Source organism: Heterodontus francisci, unplaced genomic scaffold (genome assembly GCF_036365525.1).
Source record: "Heterodontus francisci isolate sHetFra1 unplaced genomic scaffold, sHetFra1.hap1 HAP1_SCAFFOLD_70_2, whole genome shotgun sequence".
Lineage (NCBI taxonomy): Eukaryota > Metazoa > Chordata > Chondrichthyes > Heterodontiformes > Heterodontidae > Heterodontus > Heterodontus francisci.
The window spans coordinates 3,356,348-3,384,072 of record NW_027141156.1 but is presented as its reverse complement, the minus strand read 5'-3'; positions in this window follow the sequence as shown (position 1 = coordinate 3,384,072).

Here is a 27,725-nt window from a genome sequence, read left to right as displayed (position 1 = left end):
TCTGCCTCAGTGCCTGTGGTCTGAATGGTGTACGTATGTATTTGTACATCTGTCTGCTTCAGTGTCTGGGGTCTGATTGGTCTGTCTGTGTGTATTTCTCTGTCTGCCTGCCTCAGAGCCTGGGGTCTGATCGGTGTGTGTCTGTGTTTGTATATCTGTCTACCTCAGTGCCTGCGTTCTGATCGGTGTGTGCGTGTGCGTGTGTGTGTGTGTGTGTTTGTATATCTATCTGCCTCAGTCCCTGGGGTCTGATCGATGTGCGCGTGTGTGTGTGTGTGTGTGTGTGTGTTTGTATATCTGTCTGCCTCAGTGCCTGGAGTTTGATCGGTGTGTGTATGTTTGCATAATCTGTCTGCCTCAGTGCCTGGAGTCTGATCAGTCTGTGTGTGGGTGTTTGTATATTTGTCTGCCTCAGAGCCTGGGAACTGATCGGTGTGTCTGTTTCTGTGTTTGTATATCTCTCTGCCTCAGGGCCTGTGGTCTGACCGATTTGTTTATGTGTTTTTCATCTGTCTGCCTCAGTGCGTGTTGTCGGACTGGTGTGCGTGTGTGAGTGCTTGTATATCTGTCTGCATCAGTGTCTGCGATCTGATCGGAATGTTTATGTCTTTGTGCATCTGTGTGCCTCAGTCCCTGGGGTCTGATCGGAGTGCGTGTGTGTGTGTGTTTGTATATCTGTCTGCCTCAGTGCCTGGAGTTTGATCGGTGTGTGTGTGTTTGCATAATCTGTCTGCCTCAGTGCCTGGAGTCTGATCAGTCTGTGTGTGGGTGTTTGTATATTTGTCTGCCTCAGAGCCTGGGAACTGATCGGTGTGTCTGTTTCTGTGTTTGTATATCTCTCTGCCTCAGGGCCTGTGGTCTGACCGATTTGTTTATGTGTTTTTCATCTGTCTGCCTCAGTGCGTGTTGTCGGACTGGTGTGCGTGTGTGAGTGCTTGTATATCTGTCTGCATCAGTGTCTGCGATCTGATCGGAATGTTTATGTCTTTGTGCATCTGTGTGCCTCTGTGCCTCGGGTCTGATCGGAGTGCGTGTGTGTGTGTTTGTATATCTGTCTGCCTCAGTGCCTGGAGTTTGATCGGTGTGTGTGTGTTTGCATAATCTGTCTGCCTCAGTGCCTGGAGTCTGATCAGTCTGTGTGTGGGTGTTTGTATATTTGTCTGCCTCAGAGCCTGGGAACTGATCGGTGTGTCTGTTTCTGTGTTTGTATATCTCTCTGCCTCAGGGCCTGTGGTCTGACCGATTTGTTTATGTGTTTTTCATCTGTCTGCCTCAGTGCGTGTTGTCGGACTGGTGTGCGTGTGTGAGTGCTTGTATATCTGTCTGCATCAGTGTCTGCGATCTGATCGGAATGTTTATGTCTTTGTGCATCTGTGTGCCTCAGTGCCTGGGGTCTGATCGGTCAGTGTCTGTGACTATTGGTATATCTGTCTGCCTCAGTTCCTGGGGTCGGATCGGTGTGTGTTTGTACATCTCTCTGCCTCAGAGCCTGGGGTCCGATCGGTCTGTGTGTTGTGTTTGTCTATCTCTCTGCCCCAGTGCCTGGGGTCTGATCTGTGTGTCTTTGTATATCCATCTGTCTCAGTGCCAGGAGTCCGATCGCTGTGTGTGTTTTTATATTGGTTTGCCTCAGTGCCTGCGGACTGATCAAAAGAACAAAGAAAATTACATCTCAGGAACAGGCCCTTCGGCCCTCCAAGCCTGCGCCGATCTAGATCCTCTATCTAAACATGTCGCCTATTTTCTGAGGGTCTGTATCTCCTTGCTTCCTGCCCATTCATGTATCTGTCTAGATACATCTTAAAAGACGCTATCGTGCCCGCGTCTACCACCTCCGCTGGCAACGCGTTCCAGGCACCCACCACCCTCTGCGTAAAGAACTTTCCACGCATATCCCCCCTAAACATTTCCCCTCTCAATTTGAACTTGTGACCCCTAGTAATTGAATCCCCAACTCTGGGAAAAAGCTTCTTTGCTATCCACCCTGTCTATGCCTCTCATGATTTTGTACCTCGATCAGGTCCCCCCTCAACCTCCGTCTTTCTAATGAAAATAATCCTAATCTACTCAACCTCTCTTCATAGCTAGCGCCCTCCATACCAGGCAACATCCTGGTGAATCTCCTCTGCACCCTCTCCAAAGCATCTACATCCTTTTGGTAATGTGGCGACCAGAACTGCACGCAGTTTTCCAAATGTGGCCGACCTAAAGTCCTACACAACTGTAACATGACCTGCCAACTCTTGTACTCAATACCCCGTCCGATGAAGGAAAGCATGCCGTATGCCTTCTTGACCACTCTATTTACCTGCGTTGCCATCTTCAGGGAACAATGGACCTGAACACCCAAATCTCTCTGCATATTAATTTTCCCCAGGACTTTTCCATTTACTGTATAGTTCACTCTTGAATTGGATCTTCCAAAATTCATCACCTCGCATTTGCCCTGATTGAACTCCATCTGCCATTTCTCTGCCCAACTCTCCAATCTATCTATATTCTGCTGTATTCTCTGACAGTCCCCTTCACTATCTGCTACTCCACCAATCTTAGTGTCGTCTGCAAACTTGCTAATCAGACCACCTATACTTTCCTCCAAATCATTTATGTATATCACAAACAACAGTTGTCCCAGCACGGATCCCTCTGGAACACCACTGGTCACACGTCTCCATTTTGAGAAACTCGCTTCACTACTACTCTCTGTCTCCTGTTGCCCAGCCAGTTCTTTATCCATCTAGCTAGTACACCATGGACCCCATGCGAATTAACTTTCTCCATCAGCCTACCATGGGGGACCTTATCAAACGCCTTACTGAAGTCCATGTATATGACATCTACAGCCCTTCCCTCAGCAATCAACTTTGTCACTTCCTCAAATAATTATATTAAGTTGGTAAGACATGACCTTCCCTGCACACAACCATGTTGCCTATCACTGATAAGCTCATTTTCTTCCAAATGGGAATAGATCCTATCACTCAATATCTTCTCCAGCAGATTCCCTACCACTGACTTCAGGCTCACCGGTCTATAATTACCTGGATTTTCCCTGCTACCCTTCTGAAACAAGGGGACAACATTAGCAATTCTCCAGTCCTCCGGGACCTCACCCGTGTTTAAGGATGCTGCAAAGATATCTGTTAAGGCCCCAGCTATTTCCTCTCTGACTTCCCACACCAACCTGGGATAGGTGCCATCCGGACCTGGGGACTTGTCCACCTTAATGCCTTTTAGAATACCCAACGCTTCCTCCCTCCTTTTGCCGACATAACCTAGAGTAATCAAATGTCTGTCCCTCACCTCAACATCCGTCATGTCCCTCTCCTCGGTGAATACCGATGCAAAGTACTCATTTAAAATCTCACCCATTTTCTCTGACTCCATGCATAACTTTCCTCCTTTGTCCTTGAGTGGGCCAATCCTTTCTCTAGTTACCCTCTTGCTCCTTATATATGAATAAAAGGCTTTGGGATTTTCCTTAACCCTGTTTACTAAAGATATTTCATGACCCCTTTTAGCCCTCTTAATTCCTCGTTTCAGATTGGTCCTACATTCCCGATATTCTTTCAAAGCTTCGTCTTTCTTCAGCCTCCTGGACCTTATGTATGCTTCCTTTTTCCTCTTAGCTAGTCTCACAATTTCACCTGTCATCCATGGTTCCCTAATCTTGCCATTTCTAGCCCTCATTTTCACAGGAACATGTCTCTCCTGCACGCTAATCAACCTCTCTTTAAAAGCCTCCCACATATCAAATGTGGATTTACCTTCAAACAGCTGCTCCCCGTCTCCATTCCCCAGCTCCTGCCGCATTTTGGTATTGTTGGCCTTCCCCCAATTTATCACTCTTCCTTTAGGACCACTCTTGTCTTTGTCCATGAGTATTCGAAAACTTACGGAATTGTGATCCATAGTCCCAAAGTAGTCCCCTACTGAACTTCAAACACCTGGCCGGGCTCATTCCCCAACACCAGGTCCAGTATGGCCCCTTCCCGAGTTGGACTCTTTACATACTGCTCTAGAAAACCCTCCTGGATGCTCCTTACAAATTCTGCTCCACCTAGACCTCTAACACTAAGTGAATCCCAGTCAATGTTGGGAAAATTAAAATCTCCAATCACCACCACCCTGTTGCTCCGACATCTTTCCATAATCTGTTTACATATTTGTACCTCTATCTCACGCTCGCCGTTGGGCTGCCTGTAGTACAGCCCCAACATTGTTCCCACACACTTCCTATTTCTGAGTTCTGCTCATATTGCCTCACTGCTCGGGTCCTCCATAGTGCCCTCCTTCAGCACAGCTGTGATATCCGCTTTGACCAGTAATGCAACTCCTCCACCCCTTTTACCTCCCCCTCTATCCCGCCTGAAGCATCGATATCCTGGGATATTTAGTTGCCAATCATGCCCTTCCCTCAACCAAGTCTCAGTAATCGCAATAACATCATACTCCCAGGTACTAATCCAAGCCCTCAGTTCATCTGCCTTACCTACTACACTTCTTGCATTAAAACAAATGCACCTCAGACCAGCAGGCCCTTTGCGTACATCATCTGCTCCCTGCCTGCTCTTTCCCTTAGTCACGCTGACTTCATTATCTAGTTCCTTACAGGCTTTAGTTACTACCAACTTACTGTCCAGTGACCTCCTCATTTGGTTCCCATCACCCTGCCACATTAGTTTAAACCCTCACCAACAGCGTTAGCAAAAGCACCCCCAATCACATTGGTTCCAGTCCGGCCCAGGTGTCGACCGTCCAATTTTTAATCGTCCCACCTCCCCCTGAACCGGTCCCAATGTCCCAAAAATCTGAACCCCTCCCTCCTGCACCATCTCTCAAGCCACACATTCGCCCTGACTATTATTTCATTTCTGCTCTGACTATCACGTGGCAGTGGTAGCAATCCTGAGATTACTACCTCTGAGGTCCTACTTTTTAACTTGACTCCTAACTCCCTAAATTCTGCTTGTCGGACCTCATCCCGTTTTTTAACTATATCATTGGTGCCTATGTGCACAATGACAACTGGTTGTTCACCCTCCCCCTTCAGAATGTTCTGCAGCCGATCTGACACATCTCTGACCCGTGCACCTGGGAGGCAACATACCATTCGTGAGTCTCATTTTCGACCACAGAACCGCCTATCGACTTCCCTTACAATCGAATCCCCTGTGTATGTGTGTGTGTTTGTATATCTGTCTGCCTCGGTGTCTGGGGTCTGATCGGTGTGCGTGTGTGTGTGTGTGTTTGTATATTTGTCTGTCTCAGTGCCTGCGAACTGACCGGGGGGTGTGTGTGATTGTATATCTGTCTGTCTCAGTGCCAGCAGTCCGACTGGTGTGTGTGTGTGTGTGTGTGTGTGTGTGTGTGTGTGTGTGTGTGTGTGTGTGTGTGTGTGTGTGTGTGTGTGTGTGTGTGTGTGTGTTTGCATATCTGTCTGCCTCAGTCCCTGGGATCTGATCGGTGTATGTCTGTGTTTGCATATATGTCTGTCACAGTGCCTGGTGTCTGCTCGGTGTGTGTGTGTGTGTGTGTGTGTGTGTGTGTGTCTGTGTGTGTGTGTGTGTGTGTGTGTGTGTGTGTGTGTGTGTGTGTGTGTGTGTGTATATCAGTATGCCTCAGAGCCTGCGGTCTAATCGGTGTGTGTATGTGTTTGTCTATCTCTCTGCCTCAGTGCCTGTGTTCTGGTCCGTATGTGTCTGCGTGTGTTTGTATATCTGTCTGCATCTGTACCTGGGGACTGATCGGTGTATGTGTGTTTGGAAATCTGTCTGTCTCAGTGCCTGGTGTCCAATTGGTGTGTGTGAATGCTTGTATATCTGTCTGCATCTGTGCCTGGGGACTGATCGGTGTATGTGTGTTTGGAAATCTGTCTGGCTCAGTGCCCGGGGTCTGATCGATGTGTGTGTGCGTCTGTTTGTATATCTGTCTGCCTCAGTGTCTGGTGTCTGATCGGTGTATGTGTGTGTGCTTGTATCTCTGTCTGCCTCAGTACTTTGCGTCTGATCACTGTATGTGTGTTTTTGTATATCTGTCTGCCTCAGTGCCTGGGGTCTGATCGGTGTGTGTGTGTGTTTGTCTTTGTATATCTGTCTGTCTCAGTGCCTAGGATCTGATCGGTGTGTGTGCCTGTTTGCACATCTGTCTGCCTCAGTGCCTGGGGTCTGATCTGTCTGTGCTTATGTTTGTAAATCTGTCTGCCTCAGAACCGGCGGTCTGATCGGTGTGTGTGTGTGCATGTGTTTATATATCTGTCTGCTTCAGTGCCTGGGGTCCGATCGATGTGTGTGTCTGTTTGTATAGCTATCTGCCTCAGAGCCTGCGATCTAATCGGTGTGTGTGTGTGTTTGTATATCAGTATGCCTCAGAGCCTGTGGTCTAATCGGTGTGTGTATGTGTTTGTATATCTCTCTGCATCAGTACCTGTGTTCTGATCGGTGTGTGTCTGCGTGTGTTTGTATATCTGTTTGCCTCGGTGCCTGCGGTCTGATCGGTGTGTGTCTGCGTGTGTTTGTATATCTGTCTGCATCAGTGCCTTGTGTCTGACTGGTGTGTCTGTCGGCGTCAGTGCCTGGATCTAATCGGTGCTTTTTTGTGTTTGTACATCTGTCTGCCTCGGTGCCTGAGGTCTGAGCGGCGTGTGTGTGTTTGTTTGTATATCTGTCTGTCTCAGTGCCTGGGGTCTTATCGGTGTGTGTGTTTCTGTGTTTGTATATCTGTCTGTCTCAGTGCCTGGGGTCTTATTGGTGTGTGTTTGTTTGTAAATCTGTCTGCCTCAGAGCATGCGTTCTGTTCGGTGTGTATGTGTTTGTATATCTGTCTGCCTCACTGCCTGGGGTCTGTTCGGTGTCTGTATGTGTTTGTATATCTTCCGCCTCAGTGCCTGGATTCTGATTGGTGTCTGTATGTGTTTATATATCTCTCTGCCTCAGTGTCTGGGGTCTGATCGATGTGTGTGCGTATGTGTGTGTATTTGCATATCTGTCTGCCTCAGTGCCTGCGGGCTGACCTGTGTTAGTGTGTGTGTTTGTATATCTGTATGTTTCAGTGCCTGGGGTCTGATTGGTGTATGTGGTTCGGGTCATTGGCCGGCCTGGAAGGACCCGCTGAGGGGGATTGGACGTGTGGACATCAAGCCCAGGGTTTGGGGTATACTGGGAGCTTCATTGTTTGCATCTGCGACCTTCTGTGGTCCACAGATTTCCCATGGAGGAGAGATACTGCCCAAGCCCGCAGGGAGGGAACCACGTTTTTCAAGGTGCCCTGTCCACCTGGCGGCGTTACCCCCGCCGCTGGTTAAAAACAGTGGTGGCGGGAAGAGGTCCTGAAGTGGGTACTTAAGGGAGGTCCTTGTCGGCCTATCCCCGATCCCGGCAAGATCACTTGGTGATGAGGTTACGACAGGCCCTCTGCCCCCACCACCCATCTCCATTCTCTGGCCCTCCCGCCTCCAATCTCAACTCAGGGGCCCCATAAAATCCAGCCCAGGTAGTGGTGAGACCATGGAGGAATTTGAAAGCAATAATGAGATATTTAAAATAAAGACAGCCAATGGAGTTCAGCGAGGGCAGGAGTGATAGGTGAACGGTAGTTATTGTGAGTTAACGCTTCAGCAGAAGAGTTTTGGATGACCTGTAGTTTACAGACAGTCGAATGTGGGAGATCGGCAGGAGGGCATTGGAATGGTGAAGTCTAGAGGGAAAGAACGAATGAATGACGCTTTTGACCAGGGGAGCTGAGACAGGGTGACGTCACGCGATGTTATCGAGAACATTTTTGTCCGGTATTCAGGAGAACTTCTTTGGCCAGTATGTAGAAGATCCAACAACAGAAGGTGCAGTTTTAGAATTAGTTTTAGGAAATGAAGATGGGCAGGTGGAAGGAGTGACAGTGGGAAAGCATTTCGGTGATATTGATCATAATTCAGTCAGGTTTAACATAATTATGGAGTTCTCACTTGGGGCAAGGCCAATTTTACTAAACTGAGGATTGATTTAGTGGAAGTGGACTGGAAACAGCTACTTGAAGGTAAATCAGTGTCAGAGCAGTGGGAGGCATTCAAGGGGAAGATTCAAGAGCTTCAGGGAATTAAGAAAAAGAAAGTAAATAAGGGTGAGGCGGCCAAATCGACAGCTCCACGGATGACAATGAGCCTACAGGGTAAGATAAGGCAGAAAAGGAAAGCTTATATCCGACACTGAGGCTCAATACTACAGAAAACAGAGAGTATCGAAAGTGGAGGGGTGTAATCTAAAAGTAAATTAGGAAATCAAAGAGAGAGCATGGAAGAACATTAGCAAGCAAAATCAAGGTGAACCCAAGGAAGCTTTTTCAATACATTAAGAGTAAAAGGATAACTAAGGGGAGAGTAGGGCCCATAATAGACCAACAAGGTAACCTATGTGTAGGGGAGGAAGATATTGGTATGGTTCTCAATGAATAATTTGTGTCGAGCTTAACAAAAGAGGGGGACGATGCAGATATTGTAGTTAGGGAGGAAGAGTGTGAAGTATTGGATGTGGTAAACATAGGGAGAGAGGAAGTATTAATGGGATTAGTACCCTGAAAGTTGATAAATCACCAGATCCGGATGAAATATACCCCAGGTTGTTAAAAGTAGCAAGATAGGAAATAGCAAAGGGTCTGACCATCATTTTCCAGTCCTCACGGGATACAGCTGTGGTGCTGGCATATTGTAGAACTGCTAACATTGTACCACTGTTTACAAAGGGAGCGAAGGATAGACCGAATAATTACAGGCCAGTCAGTCTAACCTCAGAGTGGGAAAATTACTGGAATCTATTCTGAGAGGCAGGATAAACTGTCACTTAGAAAGTCATGGATTAAGTAAGGATAGTCTGCATGGATTTGTTAAGGGAAGATCGTATCTGACCAACTTGCATGAATGTTTTCAAGAAGTAACAAGGAAGATAGATAAGGCTCGCGCAGTTGATATGGTCTGCATAGATTTTAGTAAGGCTTTTGACAAGGTCCCATAGAGAAGGCTGGTTAACAAAATCAAATCCCATAGGATCAAGTGAAACGCAGCAAGGTGGATACAAAATTGGCTAAGTGGCAGGAAGCAAATAGTAATTGTTAACAGATATGTTTGCGACTGGAGGGCTGTTTCCAGTGCCATTACTGGTTCCCTGCTTTTTGTGGTATATATTAACGATTTGGACGTAGATATAGGGGGCATGATCAAGACGACAGAAAGATTGGTCATGTGGTAAATAGCGAGGAGGATAGCTGCAGGCTGCAGGAAGATATTGATGTTCTGGTCAGATGGGTAGAAAGTGGCAAATGGAATTCAACTTGGAGAAGTGTGAGGTAATGCATTCGGGGAGGTCAAACAAGGCAAAGGAATACATGATTAATGGGGAAATACTGAGATGTGTAGAGAAAATGAGGGACCTTGGAGCGTATGTCCACCTACCCTAAAGGTAAGAATACAGGTCGATAAGGTGGTTAAGCTGAGATATAGAATTTAGGAGCAATGAGGGTATGATGGAACTGGATAAATCAACAGTCAGGCCACAACTTAAGTACTGTGTGCAGTTCTGGTCACTTCATTACAGAAAATATATAATTGCACTAAGAAGGGTACAGAGGAGATTTATGAGGATGTTGCCAGGACTGGAAAAATGCAGCCATGAGGTAAGATTGGATAAGCTGATGTTGTTCCCCTTGGAACAGAGAAGACTGAGGCGAAATCTGATTGAAATGTGCAAAATTATGAGGGGCTTGGGTAGAGTGGAGGTGAAGGGTCTATTCACCTTAGCAGAGAGTTCAGTGACTAGGGGACATAGATTTAAAATGATTGGTAAAAAAAGAATTAGAGGGGAGATGAGGCGAAAAATCACCCAGAGTGTGGTGGGGGTCTGGAACTCACTGTCTGAAAGGGTAGTTGAGGCTGAAAACCTGAACTCATTTTAAAGGAGTCTTTATGCACCTCAAGTGCCGTAATCTGCAGGGCTACGGACCAAATACTGGAAGGTGGGATTCGGCTTGTGGGATTGTTATTTCGCCGACAGAGACACAATGGGCCAAATGGCCTCTTTCTGTGTTAAAATCATTCTATGATTTTCTATGAGTTTTCAATGATTTTCTAGGTAGTGATAGGCTGTTTTAGTGAAGGTGTGTAGATGTGGTCAGAAGGTCATCTCGGGGTAAAATATGACACCAAGGTTTGAACAGTCTGGTTTAGTCTCACAGAGTTGCTAGGGAGAGGAATGGAGTCGGTGGTTAGGGAAGGAAGTTTGGAGCGGGGACTGAAAACAATGTCTTCAATCTTCTCAAATTTGAATTGCCACAGCAAATGTGTGAGGTAATACATTTTAGAAGGATGTATGTGGATAGACAACACAAGCTACATGTTACAACTGTAAAGGGAGTGCAAGAACAGAGAGACCTGGGGAGTTTATGTGTAAATCGTTGAAGGTCACAGCAGGGGTTAACAAAGCAGTCAATAAAGCATATGACATCCTGGCTTTAGAAATAGAGGCATAGAAAATAAAACTTGGAAGTTATGTTAAATCTATATGAAACACATCCCAGTACATGACACATGGAACAACAGAATTTTGATCATACAGTACCAGGGATCTGGGAATTCAGTGACATGGAGAGATTGGAAAAGCTGGGATTGTTCTCTTCATAGCAGTGAATGGTAAGGGGAGATTTAATATAGAATTCAAAATCATGAAGGGCTTTGATAGAGTAATTAATGTGAAACTATTTACAGTGTCAGAAAGTTCAGTATTAAGAAGGCACATATTGAAGGTAATTGACAAGGCACCAGAGGTGAAATGAGGAGAACTTTCTTACACAGCGAGTTGTTGGGGTCTGGAATTCACTGCCTGAAAACATGGTGAAAGCAGATTCAATGATATCTTTCAAAAGGGAATTTAACAAATGCATGAATCAGAAAAAAAAAAAGCTGGAATGTGGGGAAAGAGGAGGGGAGAGGAACTACTTAGATAGCTCTTTCAAAGAGACAGCACCGATACAATGGGCCGAATATCCTCCTTCTGTGTTCCATCAATCTCTGATTCTATGAGCAAGAGACAGAGGGTGACAACCCAAAACTGCTTGCTTCCCAGTCACAGCAGCTCCAGAAGACAGAGGGAGAACAGCAGCAGAGCACTGATGGTGAAGTTCCATCACTTGGTCTGATACTCACAGCCCCCAGATCAAATACGTACACTGTGTGAACCTCTGAGGCTGATATGGAGTCGGAATCTGCACGTGGTGAGTCACCGAGCACGAGTGAGCTGCAGGCGAGGGGTAAAGGATAGTTCATGTGGCAGCTCTTGGAAGGCGTGGTCACAAACCAGTTGTAATACACAGGACTCAGATCTGAACGTTGCTGGAGCTGCTGCTCATGTCGAGGTGGTGCAGTCTGAATCCGAGCCCTCAAATCCAGAGCTGCTCAAAGACGTCCTGCAAGGCCATCTACAATCTCCTCCAGTTAAAGTCAACAGCCTTCCACCAGCCATGCTGCAGCCACTGGGGAAACATTGTGTCGGAGTGCTCGGCAAGTTGAGGGAACCCAAAAGACAGGCACTAAAGGAATACACAAGGGTGAATAGTTCAGTTTTGTTTGTGCAATTGGATGTGTTGTTGGATAAAGATGTTAATGAAAAGGTTTCTGTTGTTGTTTTTATTGCAGGATGGTGACCAAGGGGACACTGTGATGGGGCGTCTCAGATGGGTGTAATGGTGGGGAATGGGGGATCCATGATGGGATAGGGAAGTTGTCTTATAGGATCCGGAATCTTAGCAGACACTGTCCGAAAGCCTGTCCGGGTGGAAGGCAGACAGCAAATATCTTCTCTGCCTCCTTCTCCTTCTGAGATGGCCCCAGGATTCCTGGTGCTTATGCCTGTGTCCACATGATGGTGATGATTTGAAGGGCGCAGCAGAACACCATGAACTCAGACACCTGCTCCAATGTGTACTGAAGGGCTCCCCCCGAGCGGCTCAGACATTGGAAGCATTGCTTCATCACACCGATGGTCTGTTCCACGATGTTTCTGGCGAATCCATTGCTCACATTATTCACCTGTTATTTGTGTGTGGTCGGTTGGCAGTGGGAGGTGGTTTGGGGGTGTAGAAACATTAGCTGTGTCTAGAGAACGGTTCCTTTGTCTCTAAGGAGCCACATTGTGGTTCTGCATGGAGGCCCGAAGTGTTGGGACCAGCTGACTGCTTCAGAATGTAGGTATGGTGGCTGCTACCAGGATAGTGGACATTCACCAACATGATGTACTGGGCATGCTCACACACCAACTGTACAATACTGGAGTGAGAGTTCTTTCAGTAGCTGTACCACTCCACGTTCACACGGGGGCCCTGCAGAGACACCTACGCCATCAGGAATCCCGCTATCCTGACAAAGCCACGGGATCTCTCATCCTGCTTCTCCCTGCTGAAGGAGAAAATGATGACATAGATGTTCACCCTCACCTCCAAGAATTATCAATGGACAACACACAGGCGTAGTAACTACTGGTCAGTTAGTTTAACATCAGTGGTGAGTAAGATTTTGCAAACAATAATCAGGGAAAAAGGGCAATACACACTTGGAGAAGTTTGAGTTAATTCAGGATAGCCAGCATAGATTTACAAAAGGAAGGTCATGCTTGACTAATGTAATTGAATTTTTTGATGATATAACAGAGAAAGTTGTTGAAGGGAATATGATGAAAGTTGTCTACATTGGTTTGAAGAATGTGTTTGATAAAGTACCACATAAAAGGTTAATTACCAACATTGAGTCTCATGGCATGGGAGGGTCAGTTTCCAATTGGCTAAAACAGATGGATAATGTACAGAAAACAGTGTGTCATAGTAAATGGCTGTTGTTCAGACTGGAGGATGTTAGACAGGGGCGTTCTCCCAGGATCAGTGCTAGGGTCACCGTTCTATTTTGCTGTGCATAAATGAATTGGATCTTGGAATACAGAGCAGTATTTCAAAATCTGACTCCGATACCAAACATTGAGCTGTGACAAACAGTGAGTATGTCCAGAACCATCTGTGACAGGACATAGATAGTGAGTAGAATGGGCAGACAAGTGGCAGATAGAAGTGTGAGACAAGTGTGAGTTGATGCATTTTGACAGAAAGGATAGGAAAGCAATATAGAATTAATAGCACTGTTGTAAACAGTGTGCAGGAACATAGCGATCTGTGGGTGCATGTGTATCCATCTTTAAAGGTGACAGGGCATATTGAAAGAGTGGTTAGCAAAACACATATAATCTTACATTACAGAAGGAGAGGTATTGAGTACACAAGCCGACAAGTTATGATGAACGTTTAAAAATCTCTGCTTGTGTCTCAGCTGGACTATTGTGAAGGTCCTTGAAATGGTTCAGAGGATGGAAGAAGGAAAAGGGTGCCCAGTTGAATGTTTTGGACAAGAAATGCAGAGGGGATATGTGGAAAAATGTTTTCATGCAGCGGGTGTTAATGATCTGGAACTCACTGCCCACAAGTGTGGTGGAAGCAGAGACAATCAGTGACTTCAAACGAAAGCTGATGGGCACGTGAAGGAAATGGATTTGTTACAGGGATTGAGTGGGGCAGTGTGACTGACTGGATTGCTCCATGTGGAGCCAGCATTGGCATGATGGACCGAATGACCTACTTCTGTGCCGTAAATGACTCTGTCACTCTCTGTGACTCAATGTTGTAAATGTCTCCGACTCCTGTCTGGAAAGATCCAGATACATGGAGTCTCAATGAAACTTTTACCTTCGCGGCCACTGACAGCTCCGTCCTCACCCTGGTGTGAGACTCCAGGTCATGTTCCAGGAGATGACACAGCACTGTGACCACCTCCTTATTGAATCAGACTCACATCACACACTGCTCCAGGATTGGTGTAGGTATTAAAAGTGCTTTTTGTAAAACCCGAGGTCGGTAGGGCAGAGTCCCTCTTCCTCCCTCTTTACAGAGCTTCCCTTTCTGCAGCCTCTGCTGCATTTGTTGCTCATGGTACTGACCCAGAGACACTGTAACTACAGTCGCCATACCTCGTGCAGAGTTGGGTAAACAAATCCTCTGTCCTCCCTGAATGTCTGCAGCAGCTCACAGCACAACCTCCAGTAAACCATCCACAGCACCTCTACTAACTATACAATAGCAGAAGTAAGTCAAAAGCCCCTCACCAATCAGTTGGATGCCTGGTCCTTTTAAATAACACTGGAAGGGGTTCCTCGTGCTGCTGAATGTATGTTCAGCTGAGAGTGACCATCACAGGTGGTCAGTGGACATGCACAGACCAACATTCAAAGAAGTACATCAACACTGTCGGGCTAGTGCACTGACGTCTTTTTGAACTGCTCCTTACGCTAACTGCACATACATGGCATGCCCGGTCAAGACCCCTGCCCAGCATGGGGCGTTGTGTTGGCCACTCTATAAGTGGCTGGCTGTGCAGATCGCATCATTTTATGAATCAAGGTTTCTGTAACGTTGGCAGCAGCGTGAAAAACACAGCTGGGGGAGATCGAGAGAGAAAGCAACTCACTTTGAAAGGGGAATTGGAAAAAGATTTGAAAGCATAAGATTTTCAAGAATATGTGAAATGGACTGGGGAATGGGACTGATGGGAGCGGTAAGGCCATGGAGGGATTCAAACACAAGAATGAGAATCTTAAAATTAAGGTGCAGCCAGACCGAGAGCCAGTGTAGTTCAGTGAGCCCAGGGGTGATGGGTGATCGGGATTTGGTGTGAGTTAGGATACAGGCAGCAGAGTTCAGGATGGTCTGTGGTTTATGGATGTTTATAACTGGGAGGGTGACCAGGATAGAGTTGGAATAGTCAAGGGTGGATTTACTCGAGGCACAGATGAGGGTTTTAGTGCAGCACATCGGCTGACGCAAAGGTGGAGACAGGTGATACTACAGAGGTGGTCGTAGGCAGGGTTGTTGATGAACAGAATATGGAGGTGAACTGAGCTCTGGTGTAAATTTATCACAGCGGTTGCAAACAGTTTACTCCAGCCTCAGACATTGGGCAAGGAGGGGAATGCAGACAGTGGATTGGGAGTGGTATTTGTGACAGAGACAGAAGATAAAGGCTTAAGTCTTTCCAAGATTTACATGAAAAGAACACTAAATCAGTGAAATCTGGTTTATAGATCTAATAGTTGGAAAACAGAGACTTACCAGGGACATCAGTAATGGCGAGAATTGGATAGTAAATCGTTTGAATCATCTTCAGCGCATGATAGATCCGCCATTTCAATGTTATCCAAAAATAATCTGCAGTAACCAAGCTAAGGCAATCGGATAAACTCCTGTCCATTGTTGTTACATTCCTATCTATTGGTCTCAGATTCTGACCCATTGTTGCTACATTCCAATCTATTGTTCTCAGATTATGAACCATTGTTGCAGCATTCCAATCTATTGTTCTCAGATTATGACCCATTGTAACATTCCAATCGATTGTTCTCAGATTCTGACCCATTGTTGTAACATTCCAATCTAGTGTTCTCAGATTCTAACCCATTGTTGTTGCATCCCAATCTATTGTTCTCAGATTATGATCTATCCTCTACAAATCCCTGCACCCATGGATATTTGTAAATACCGGGAGTTCCATTTTAACGGAAGGCAAAACTCTGCAGTGATACAATTAGAGTCCATGATGACTGACATTAATTACAGTCACTGAACAAACAGTTTCAGTTCACCCCTTTCAATCCTTTTTGTACCACAATAAAGTAGAAGATTTACCCCGTCTGGGAGGGCTGCATGAATGTTGCTGAGGGGAAGGCATGGTGGAAATAGCACAGGCACTGGCCAGAATCTTTCAATCCGCCTTGGGTGTGTGAGTGTTATCAGAGGACTGGAGGGCTGTAAATGTTGCATCCTGTTTACAAAATGAGACATTAGATAAATCCTGTAACTACTAACCTGTCAGTCATCTGTCGGTGGTTGGAAATTTCGAGAGGCTGTAACCCAGTTCAAAAATCTATAATTCTTGGAAAAACATTGGATAATATATGACAAACAGCATGGATAGGTTAAGGGAAAATCATGTCTAATAATCTTGATCAAGTTCGTTGATGACATAACTGTCAGTGTTAATGAGAGTAGTGTGCTTCCTGTTATGTATATGGACTTTCAAAAGGCCTGTGATCAAATGACATTTCATAGACCTGTTATGAAATATGGAGCACGTGGATTAATGTGACAGTGATAGTGCGGATATGACACTGACTCAGGGACAGAAAGCAGAGAGAAGTGGTGAACAGTCATTGTTCAGACTGGGGGAGGGGGAGTATACAGTGCTGTTTCTCATGGGTCAGTATCAGAACCAGTGCTGTTCCTGACATATAGATAGATATACAAACGACACAGGCGAATATGTAAAAAAAAGTCATTTCAACTCTTGCAGATGACATGAAACTCAGAAATAAAGGTGGCAAAGCTGCAGACCACAGGATTATCCAACCTCACAGACCTTGTTTTACTTATCCTTCAATCTAATCCAACACAAATGTATTTCTCACTCTGTAACTTTTATGTGAGTGACTTTCATGTAAGTATGTGCTTGAATGTGCTGCGTATATTTTTATGATTTTATTTAGATTCAGTTTGTTACGTAAAATAAACTCACCTCTTGTTTAAACTCACGAAGACCTGGCCGGTTGGTTCTTCCACGATCACAACAAAGGTAAAAGGTAAAATACTCACTGAGCTATAGAGTCATAGAGTTATACTGCACAGAAACAGGCCCTTCAACCTATCGTGTCTGTGCCGTCCATCAAGCACCTATCTATTCCAATCCCATTTTCCACCACTTGGCCCAAGGCCTTGTATGCTATGGCGTTTCAAGTGCTCGTCTAAATACTTCTTAAATGTTGTGAGTGTTCCTGCCTCTACCACCTCTTCAGGCCGTGCTTCCAGATTCCAACCACCCTCTGGGTGAAAAACAAATCCTCCTGTCCCTTACTTTAAATCAATGTGCCCTGGTTATTGTCACCTCCGCAAAGGAAAAAGGTTTCTTCCTATCTATGCCCGACATACTATTGCACACCTCAATCACGTCACCCATCAGCCTTCTCTGCTCGAAACAAAATAACCCTAGCCTATCCAGCCTCTCTTCGTGCCTGAAATGCTCCAGCCCAGGCAAAATCCTGGTGAATCTCCTCTGCACCCTCTTCAGTGAAATCACATCCTTCCTATCGTGTGGTGCCGCGAATTGTACACAGTTCTCCATCTGTAATCTAACTAGAGTTTTATACACCTCCATCATAACCTCGCAGCTCTTACATTCTTTGCCGCCGCTAATAAAGGCAAGTATCCCATATGCCTCCCTAACCACCTTGTCTACCTGTGCTGCTGCCTTCAGTGATCTATGGGCAAGTACACCAAGGTCCCTCTGACCCTCCCTACTTCCGAGGGACCTACCATCCATTGTATATTCCCTTGCCTTGCTAGTCCTCCCAAAATGCATCACCTCACACTTCTCAGGATTAAATTCCATTTGCCACTACTCTGCCCATTTTACCAGCCCATCTATATCGTCCTGTAATCGAAGGCTTTTCTCTTCAGTATTTATGACACCACCAATTTCTGTGTCATCTGTGAACGTACTGATCATGCCTCCTATCTTCATGTCTAAATCATTAATCTCCTCTGCAAACAGCAAATGCTTCTGCACCCATCCCTGTGGTACACCACTGGTCACAGGCTTCCACTCACAAAAACAACCCTCGACCTTTGCGTCCTGCCACTAAGGCAATTTTGGTTGCAATTGGCCAAATTGCCCTGGAACCAATGGTCTCTTACCTTCTTAACCAATCTCCCATGAGGGAACTTATCAAAAGCCTTACTGAAGTCCATATAGACTACATCAATTGTTTACCTTCATCTACACATCTAGTCACCTCCTTGAAAAATGCAATCAAATTTAGAAACATGATCTCCCCCTGACGACGCCATGCTGACTATCCTTGATAAATCCCTGCCTCCTCAAGTGGAGATTAATCCTGTCCATCAGAATTTTTCCCAATAGGTTCCCTACCACTGCTGTTAGACTCACGGATCTGAAATTACCTGGTTTATCCCTGCTAAGCTTCTTGAATAATGGTACTACATTCGCTGTCCACCAATCCTCTGGTACCTCTCCTGTGGCCAGAGAAGTGGTAAAAACATTTGACCCTGAGGGAAAAAAAAGTTAATACAGGTTTTATTGTGCTTTTCACTGCTGGAACACTAGAATGAGCTCCAGGACATCACTGCAGGAGTACCTCAGGGTAGTGTCCTAGGTCCAACCATCTTCAGTGGCTTCATCAATGACCTTCCTTCAATCATAAGGTCAGAAGTCGGGATGTTCGCTGATGATTGCACAATGTTCATCACCATTCGCGACTCCTCAGATACTGAAGCTGTCTGTGTAGAAATACAGCAAGACCTGGACAATATCCAGTCTTGGGCTGATAAGTGGCAAGTAACATTCGCGCCACATAAGTGCCAGGCAATGACCATCGCCAACAAAAGAGAATCTAACCATCTCCCCTTGACATTCAACGGCATTACCATCGCTGATTCCTCCACTATCAACATCCTAGGTGCTACCATTGACCGAAAACTGAACTGGCACAGCCTTATAAATACCGTGGCTACAAGAGCAGGTCAGAGGCTAGGAATCCTGAGGCGAGTAACTCACCTCCTGACTCCCCAGAGCCTGTCCACAATCTACAAGGCACAAGTGAGGAGTGTGATGGAATACTCTCCACTTGCCTGGATGGGTGCAGCTCCAACAACACTCAAGAAGCTCGACACCATCCAGGACAAAGCAGCTCGCTTGATTGGCACCCCATCTACAAACATTCACTCCCTCCATCACCGACGCACAGTGGCATCAGTGTTTAGCATCTACAAGATGCACTGCAGCAATGCACCAAGGCTCCTTAGACAGCACCTCCCAAACCCGCGACCTCTACCAACTGGAAGTACAAGGGCAGCAAATACATGGGAACACCATCACCTGCAAGTCAAACACCATCCTGACTTGGAACTATTATCGCCGTTCCTTCACTGTCGCTGGGTCAAAATTCTGAAACTCCCTTCCAAGCAGCACTGTGGGTGTACCTACCCCACATGGACTGCAGCGGTTCAAGAAGGCATCTCACCACCACCATCTCAAGGGCAATTAGGTATGGGCAATAAATGCTGGTCTGGCCAGCGGCGCCCACATCCCATGAATGAATAAAAAAAATGTCCACTTTCTCAGCCAATACCTTCCTAAGCTGGAGCATACAAAGATATGAACATACGAATTTGGACCAGGAGTAGGCCACGCGGCTCCTCAAACGTGGTCTGCCATTCAGTAAGATCATGTCTAATCCGATTGTAACATTCCCACCTACCCCCACTAAACTTTCACCCCTTTGCTTATCAAGAATCTATCTACTTCTGCCTTAAAAATATTTCAAGACTCTGCTTCCACTACTTTTTGAGGAAGTGAGTTCAAAATCCTCACGGCCCTCTGACAAAAAGCAATTCTACTAATTTCTGTTTTAAATGGGCGACCACTTATTTTTAAATTGTGATGCCGAATGTTAGATTCTCCCACCAGGGGTAACGTCCTTTCTACATCCACCCTGTCAAGGCCCCTCAGAATTTTATAGGTTTCAATCAAGTCACCTCTTATGCTTCTAAATTCCAACGGATACAAGCCTAGCCTGTCCAAACATTCCTCATAAGAAACCCTCCCATTCCAGGTATTAGTCTCGTAAACATTTTCTGAATTGCTTCCAATGCATTTACATCCTTCTTTAAATAAGGAGACCGATAATGTACACAGTACTCCAGATGCGGTCTCACCAATGCCCTGTATACCGGAAGAATAACCACCCTACTTTTGTATTGCCTTTGACAAGGTCCCTCATGGCAGACTGGTACAAAAGGTGAAGTCACACGGGATCAGAGGTGAGCTGGCAAGATGGATACAGAACTGGCTCTGTCATAGAAGACAGAGGGTAACAGTGGAAGGGTGCTTTTCTGAATGGAGTGATGTGACTAATGGTGTTCTGCAGGGATCAGTGCTGGGACCTTTGGTCTTTGTCGTACATATAAATGATTTGGAGGAAAATGTATCTGGTCTGATTAGTAAGTTTGTGGACGACACAAAGGTTGGTGAAGTTGCGGATCATGATGACGATTGTCAGAGGATGCAGCATGATATAGATTGGTTGGAGACTTGGGCGGAGAAATGGCAGATAGAGTTTAATCCAGACAAATGTGAGGTAATACATTTTGGAATGTCTAATGCAGGTGGGAAGTATACAGTAAATGGCAGAACCCTTAGGAGTATTGACAGGCAGAGAGATTTGGGCGTACAGGTCACAGGTCACTGAAAGTGGCAACGCAGGTGGATAAGGTTGTCAAGAAGGCATACAGCATGCTTGCCTTCATCGGTCGGGGCATAGTGTATAAAAATCGACTAGTCACGCTGCAGCTGCACAGAACTTTCGTTAGGCCACACTTCGAATACTGCGTGCAATTCTGGTTGCCACACTACCAGAAGGACGTGGAGGCTTTGGAGAGAGTACAGAAGAGGTTTACCAGGATGATGCCTGGTCTGGAGGGCATTAGCTATGAGGAGAGGTTGGATAAACTTGGATTGTTTTTGCTGGAAAGACGGAGGTGGAGGCGCGACATGATAGAGGTTTACAAAGTTATAAGCGGCATGGACAGAGTGGATAGTCAGAAGCTTTTTCCAGCGTGGAAGAGTCAGTCACTGGGGGACATAGTTTTAAGGTGAGAGGGGCAAAGTTTAGAGGGTATGTGCGAGGCAAGTTCTTCACACAGAGGGAGGTGAGTGCCTGGAGTTGCCACATCCAGGGGAGGTGGTGGAAGCAGGTGCGATTGCAACGTTTAAGAGGCATCTTGACAAATACATGAATAGGATGTGAATAGAGAGATACGGTCCCCGGAAGTCCAGAAGTTTTTAGTTTAGGCAGGCATCAAGATCGGCGCAGTCTTGGAGGGCCGAATGGCCTGTTCCTGTGCCGTACTTTTCGTTGTTCTTTGTATTCAATTCCCCTCATGATAAACGATAACATTCTATTAGCTTTCCTAATAACGTGCTGTACCTGCATGCTGACCTTTTGTAATTCATGCACGAGGACACCCATATCCCTCTGCACCTCAGAGCTCGGCTATCTCTCACCATTGAGATAATATGGTTCTTTTTTATTCTTCCTGCCAAATTGGACAATTTCACATTTTCCCACACTGTACTCCGTTTGGCAGATCTTCCCCACTCACTTCACCTATCTATATCCCTTTGTAACCTCCTGATGCCCTCTTCCTAACTTATTGTGCTATCTATCTTTGTGTCATCAACAATTTTAGCAACCATACCTCCGGTCCCTTCATGCAAGTCATTTATGTAAATTGTAAAATGTTTAGGCCCCAGCATTGATCCCTGTGGCACACTACTCGTTCCATCTTGCCAACCAGAAAATGACCCATTTTGCCTGCTCCCCGTTTCCTGTTAGCTAGTCAATCTTGTGTCCAAGCCAATATGTTACCCCCTACACCATGAGGCTTTATGTTCCGCAGTAACCTTTGAGTTGGCACCTTATCAAATGCCTTCTGGAAATCCATGGACGGTACATCCACCAGTTCCCCTTTCTCCACAGTCCATGTTATTTCTTCAAACGCCAATAAATTGGTTAAACGTGATTTCCTTTTCGCAAAACCATGTTGAATTTGATTTGTCACCTTGATTTTTTCTAAGTGCGCTGCTGTAACATCTTGAATAATAGCTTCTCAACTTTTCCCCAAGACAGATATTAAGCTAACTGGCCTGTAGTTTCCTGATTTCTGTCTCCCTCCCTTTATGACTAAAGGCGCTACATTCCCAATAAAGGAGTTACGTACAGAGTGAAGTTAAAATCCCTATCTGTTAAAAAGTTGAGCAATGCAGCTGGGCAGTTAGGGATTACTCTCTGTCCAAAAGCTAGGAAACTGGAAATCCTCAGCCTTGTGACCAACCATTTTTCACTTGAAGCTGAAGACCCACACAGGGTTAGAATCACTAACAGATAGAGTAATGTCAGCTAAGGTAAATATAGAACAGAAGAGACTAGAATTAGAATTCCTGAGAGAGAGAGAAACAGCAGAATGAGTGTCAATAAAGGAAAAAAGTAAGAGTGCTCCAGAAAGAGAAGGAGGAAAGGGAGTTAAGGCGGTTCAAACAACTAGAGGAAAACCCAGTACACCCAGAGAAGTCACAGCTAGTGAGGGATCATGTGTTGAGCTCTTAAAGTTCTCCCAGTTCATTCCAAAGTTCAATGAGGAGGATGTGGCAGTATGTGTGTCACTTTTGAAAAGCTTGTAAAGCAGCTGAAATGGCCGGCAGAGAGCTGGACACTGTTTTTACAAAGCAAAGTAACATGAAAAGCCAATGAGGTTTATTCACTGTTGCCAGACGAAAGTTCATCAGATTATGAGATGAACAAAAAATGCTTTCCTGGGAGCATATTAGACAGTACTGGAGGTGTACCAGCAAAAAATTCCAAACCCTCCGAAAGCAGCCTGACTAAACTTACCTCGAGTTTGAAAGAGTTAAGCAGCTTCTGAACATAGGGACATGGGAGCAGGAGTAGGCCATTCAGCCCATCGATGCTGCTCCACTATTCAATATGACGATGGCTGATCATCCACTTCAGTGCCTTTTTCACACACTGTCCTCTTTTCCCTTACGTCATTTGTATTTAGAAATCTATGGATCTATAAGTTAAACAGACTCAATGACTGAGATTCCACAGCTCTCTGGAGTGGAGAATTCCAATGATTCACAACCCTCTGAGTAATGAAATTTCTTCTCATCTCAGTCCTAAGTGGCATCCCACTAATTTTGAAATTGTATCCATTGGTTCTCGACTCCGTAACCAGGGGAAATATCGTACGTGCATATACCCTGTCTATCCCTTTAAGTATTTTGTCGGTTTCAATCAGATCAAATCTCATTCTTCGAAACTATGGAGAATACAGGCCCAGTTTCCCCAATCTCTCTTCATCGGACAGTCTCGCCAACCCGGGAGCAAGTCTGGTGAACCTTCATTGCACTCCCTCTCTGGCAATAATAGCCTTTCTAAGGTAATGGGACCAAAACTGCGCACAATATTCCAGCTGTGGTCTAACCGAGGTTCAATACAATTGAAGCAAGACTTCATTACTCATGTACTCAAATCATCTTGTGATAAAGGCTAACATACCATTAACCTTCTAATTGCTTGCTGCACCTGCATGTTAGTTTTCAGTGACTTACTGACACCCAGGTCCCTTTGTACATCTACACTTTCTAATCTCTTACTATTTAAAAAATACTCTGCACATCTGTTCCTTCTACCAAAGTGGATAACCTCATATTTGCCCATATTGTATTCCACCTTCCATGCTCTTGCCCAGTCCGTAAGTCTGTCCAAATCCCTTTGAAACCGCTTTGCATCTTCCTCACAAGACACATTCCCACCTAGCTTTGTGGCATCTGCGAACTTGGAAATATTGCATTTGGTCCCCACATCAAAATCATTGATATATATTGATCTCAGCTGGGGCCCAAGTACTGATCCTTGTGGTACCCAACTAGTCACAGCCTGCCAAAGGGAGAATGACCTGCTTATTCCTATCTCTGCTTTGTGTCTGTTAACCAATCATTAATCCATGCCAGTATAGTAACTCCTCTTTAATTTTGCTAACCAACCTCCTGTGGCGGACTTGATCAAAAGCCTTCTGAAAATCCAAGTATACCACATCCGCCGACTCCCCTTTCTCAATTCTGTCAGTGACATCCTGAATAAAAACTCCAACAGGTTCGTCAAACATGATTACTCATTCATAAATCCATGTTTACTATGCCCAATCAGGTCATTATTATCCAACTGTCCATTTATCACATCCTTTAGAATAGATTCCCTGCATTTTAACAACCACTGATGTACGAAAGTTGGTCTATAATTCCCTGATTCCTCTCTCCCTCCCTTCTTAAACAGTGGGGTAACATTTGCTGTCTACCAATCTGCAGGAACCATTCCAGAATCTATAGAATTTTTTTAAATGATCATCAATGCATCCAATATTTCCGTAGCTACCTCTTTCAAGATTCTGAGATGTAGAATATCAGGTCCTGTGGACTAATCAACCTTCAGCTCCATTACTTTTTCCAATACGACCTTCTTACTAATATTAATTTCCTTCACTTCTTCAATCTCCCTAGTCCCTTGGATCGCTAATTCTGGGAGATTTCTTGTGCCTTGTTCAGTGAAGGCAGACACAAAGTAATCATTTAACTTCACTTCCATTTCTCTATTCCCCAATATAACTCGGGTAGGCGGTGGCATAGTGGTATTATCACTGGACTATTAACCCAGAGAGCCAGGGTACTTTTCTGGGGACATGTGTTTGAACCCCATCATAGCAGAAGGTGGAATTTGAATTTAATTAATAAATCTGGAATTAAAAGCTAGTCTAATGAGGGCCAGGAAACCATTGTCGATTGTTGTAAAAACCGATCTGGTTCACTAATGTCCTTTAGGGAAGGAAATCTGCTGTCCTTGCCTGGTCTGGCCTACATGTGACTCCAGACCCACAGCAATGTGGTTAATCTCAGGATTACTACCAGTGCCACGTGATAGTCAGAGTAAAAATGAAAGAATAGTCAGGATGAATGCGTGGCTTGAGAGATGGTGCAGGAAGGAGGGGTTCAGATTTTTGGGACATTGGGACCGGTTCTGGGGGAGGTGGGACTATTACAAATTGGACGGCCTACACCTGGGCCGGACTGGAACCAATGTCCTTGGGGGTGCTTTTGCTAACGCTGTTGGGGAGGATTTAAACTAATGTGGCAGGGGGATGGGAACCAATTGAGGTCAGTTGACAGTAAGGAGGTAGTAACAAAAGCCTGTAAGGAAATAGATAATGAAGTCAGTGTGACTAAGGGGAAGAACAGGCAGGGAGCAGATGATGAATATAAAGGGACTGGTGGTCTGAGGTGCATTTGTTTTAATGCAAGAAGTGTCGTAGGTAAGGCAGATGAACTTAGGGCTTGGATTAGTACCTGGGAGTATGATGTTATTGCTATTACTGAGACTTGGTTGAGGGAAGGGCATGATTGGCAACTAAATATCCCAGGATATCGATGCTTCAGGCGGGATAGAGAGGGAGGTAAAAGGGGTGGAGGAGTTGCATTACTGGTCAAAGAGGATATCACAGCTGTGCTGAAGGAGGGCACTATGGAGGACTCGAGCAGTGAGGCAATATGGACAGAACTCAGAAATAGGAAGGGTGCGGTAACAATGTTGGGGCTGTACTACAGGCCTCCCAACAGCGAGCGTGAGATAGAGGTACAAATATGTAAACAGATTATGGAAAGATGTAGGAGCAACAGGGTGGTGGTGATAGGAGATTCTAATTTTCCCAACATTGACTGGGATTCACTGAGCGTTAGAGGTCTAGATGGAGCAGAATTTGTAAGGAGCATCCAGGAAGATTTTCTAGAGCAGTATGTAAATAGTCCAACTCGGGAAGGGGCCATACTGGACCTGGTGTTGGGGAATGAGCCCGGCCAGGTTGTTGAAGTTTCAGTAGGGGACTACTTTGGGAATAGTGATCACAATTCCGTAAGCTTTAAAATACTCATGGACAAAGACGAGAGTGGTCCTAAAGGAAGAGTGCTAAATTGGGGGAAGGCCAACTATACCAAAATTCGACAGGAGCTGGGAAATGTAGATTGGGAGCAGCTGTTTGAAGGTAAATCCACATGTGATATGTGGGAGGCTTTTAAAGAGAGGTTGATTAGCGTTCAGGAGAGACATGTTCCTGTGAAAATGAGGGATAGAAATGGCAAGAATAGGGAACCATGGATGACAGGTGAAATTGTGAGACTAGCTAAGAGGAAAAAGGAAGCATACATAAGGTCTAGGCGGCTGATGAAAGACGAAGCTTTGAAAGAATATCAGGAATGTAGGACTAATATGAAACGAGGAATTAAGAGGGCTAAAAGGGGTCATGAAATATCTTTAGCAAACAGGGTTAAGGAAAATCCCAAAGCCTTTTATTCATATATAAGGAGAAAGAGGGTAACTAGAGAAAGGATTGGCCCACTAAAGGACAAAGGAGGAATGTTATGCTTGGACTCAGAGAAAATGGGTGAGATTCTAAACGAGTACTTTGCATCGGTATTCACCGAGGAGAGGGACATGACGGATGTTGAGGTTCGGAACAGATGTTTGATTACTCTAGGTCAAGTCGGCATAAGGAGGGAGGAAGTGTTGGGTATTCTAAAGGGCATTAAGGTGGACAAGTCCCCAGGTCCGGATGGGATCTATCCCAGGTTACTGAGGGAAGCGAGAGAGGAAATAGCTGGGGCGTTAACAGATATCTTTGCAGCATCCTTAAACACGGGTGAGGTCCCGGAGGACTGGAGAATTGCTAATGTTGTCCCCTTGTTTAAGAAGGGTAGCAGGGATAATCCAGGTAATTATAGACCGGTGAGCCTGACGTCAGTGGTAGGGAAGCTGCTGGAGAAGATACTGAGGGATAGGATCTATTCCCATTTGGAAGAAAATGGGCTCATCAGTGATAGGCAACATGGTTTTGTGCAGGGAAGGTCATGTCTTACCAACTTAATAGAATTCTTTGAGGAAGTGACAAAGTTGATTGATGAGGGAAGGGCTGTCGATGTCATATACATGGACTTCAGTAAGGCGTTTGATAAGGTTCCCCATGGCAGGCTGATGGAGAAAGTGAAGGCGCTTGGGGTCCAAGGTGTACTAGCTAGATGGATAAAGAACTGGCTGGGCAACAGGAGACAGAGAGTAGCAGTAGAGGGGAGTTTCTCAAAATGGAGACGTGTGACCAGTGGTGTTCCACAGGGATCCGTGCTGGGACCACTGTTGTTTGTGATATACATTAATGATTTGGAGGAAAGTAGAGGTGGACTGATTAGCAAGTTTGCAGATGACACTAAGATTGGTGGAGGAGCAGATAGTGAAGGGGACTGTCAGAGAATACAGCAGAATATAGATAGATTAGAGAGTTGGGCAGAGAAATGGCAGATGGAGTTCAATCAGGGCAAATGCGAGGTGATGCATTTTGGAAGATCCAATTCAAGAGTGAACTATACAGTAAATGGAAAAGTCCTGGGGAAAATTGATGTCCAGAGAGATTTGGGTGTTCAGGTCCACTGTTCCCTGAAGGTGGCAACGCAGGTAAATAGAGTGGTCAAGAAGGCATACGGCATGCTTTCCTTCATCGGACGGGGCATTGAGTACAAGAGTTGGCAGGTCATGTTACAGTTGTATAGGACTTTGGTTCGGCCACATTTGGAATACTGCGTACAGTTCTGGTCGCCACATTATCAAAAGGATGTGGATGCTTTGGAGAGGGTGCAGAGGAGGTTCACCAGGATGTTGCCTGGTATGGAGGGCGCTAGCTATGAAGAGAGGTTGAGTAGATTAGGATTATTTTCATTAGAAAGACGGAGGTTGAGGGGGGACCTGATTGAGGTGTACAAAATCATGAGAGGTATAGACAGGGTGGACAGCAAGAGGCTTTTTCCCAGAGTGGGGGTTTCAATTACTAGAGGACACGAGTTCAAAGTGAAAGGGGAAATGTTTAGGGGGTATATGCGTGGAAAGTTCTTTACGCAGAGGGTTGTGGGCACCTGGAACGCGTTGCCA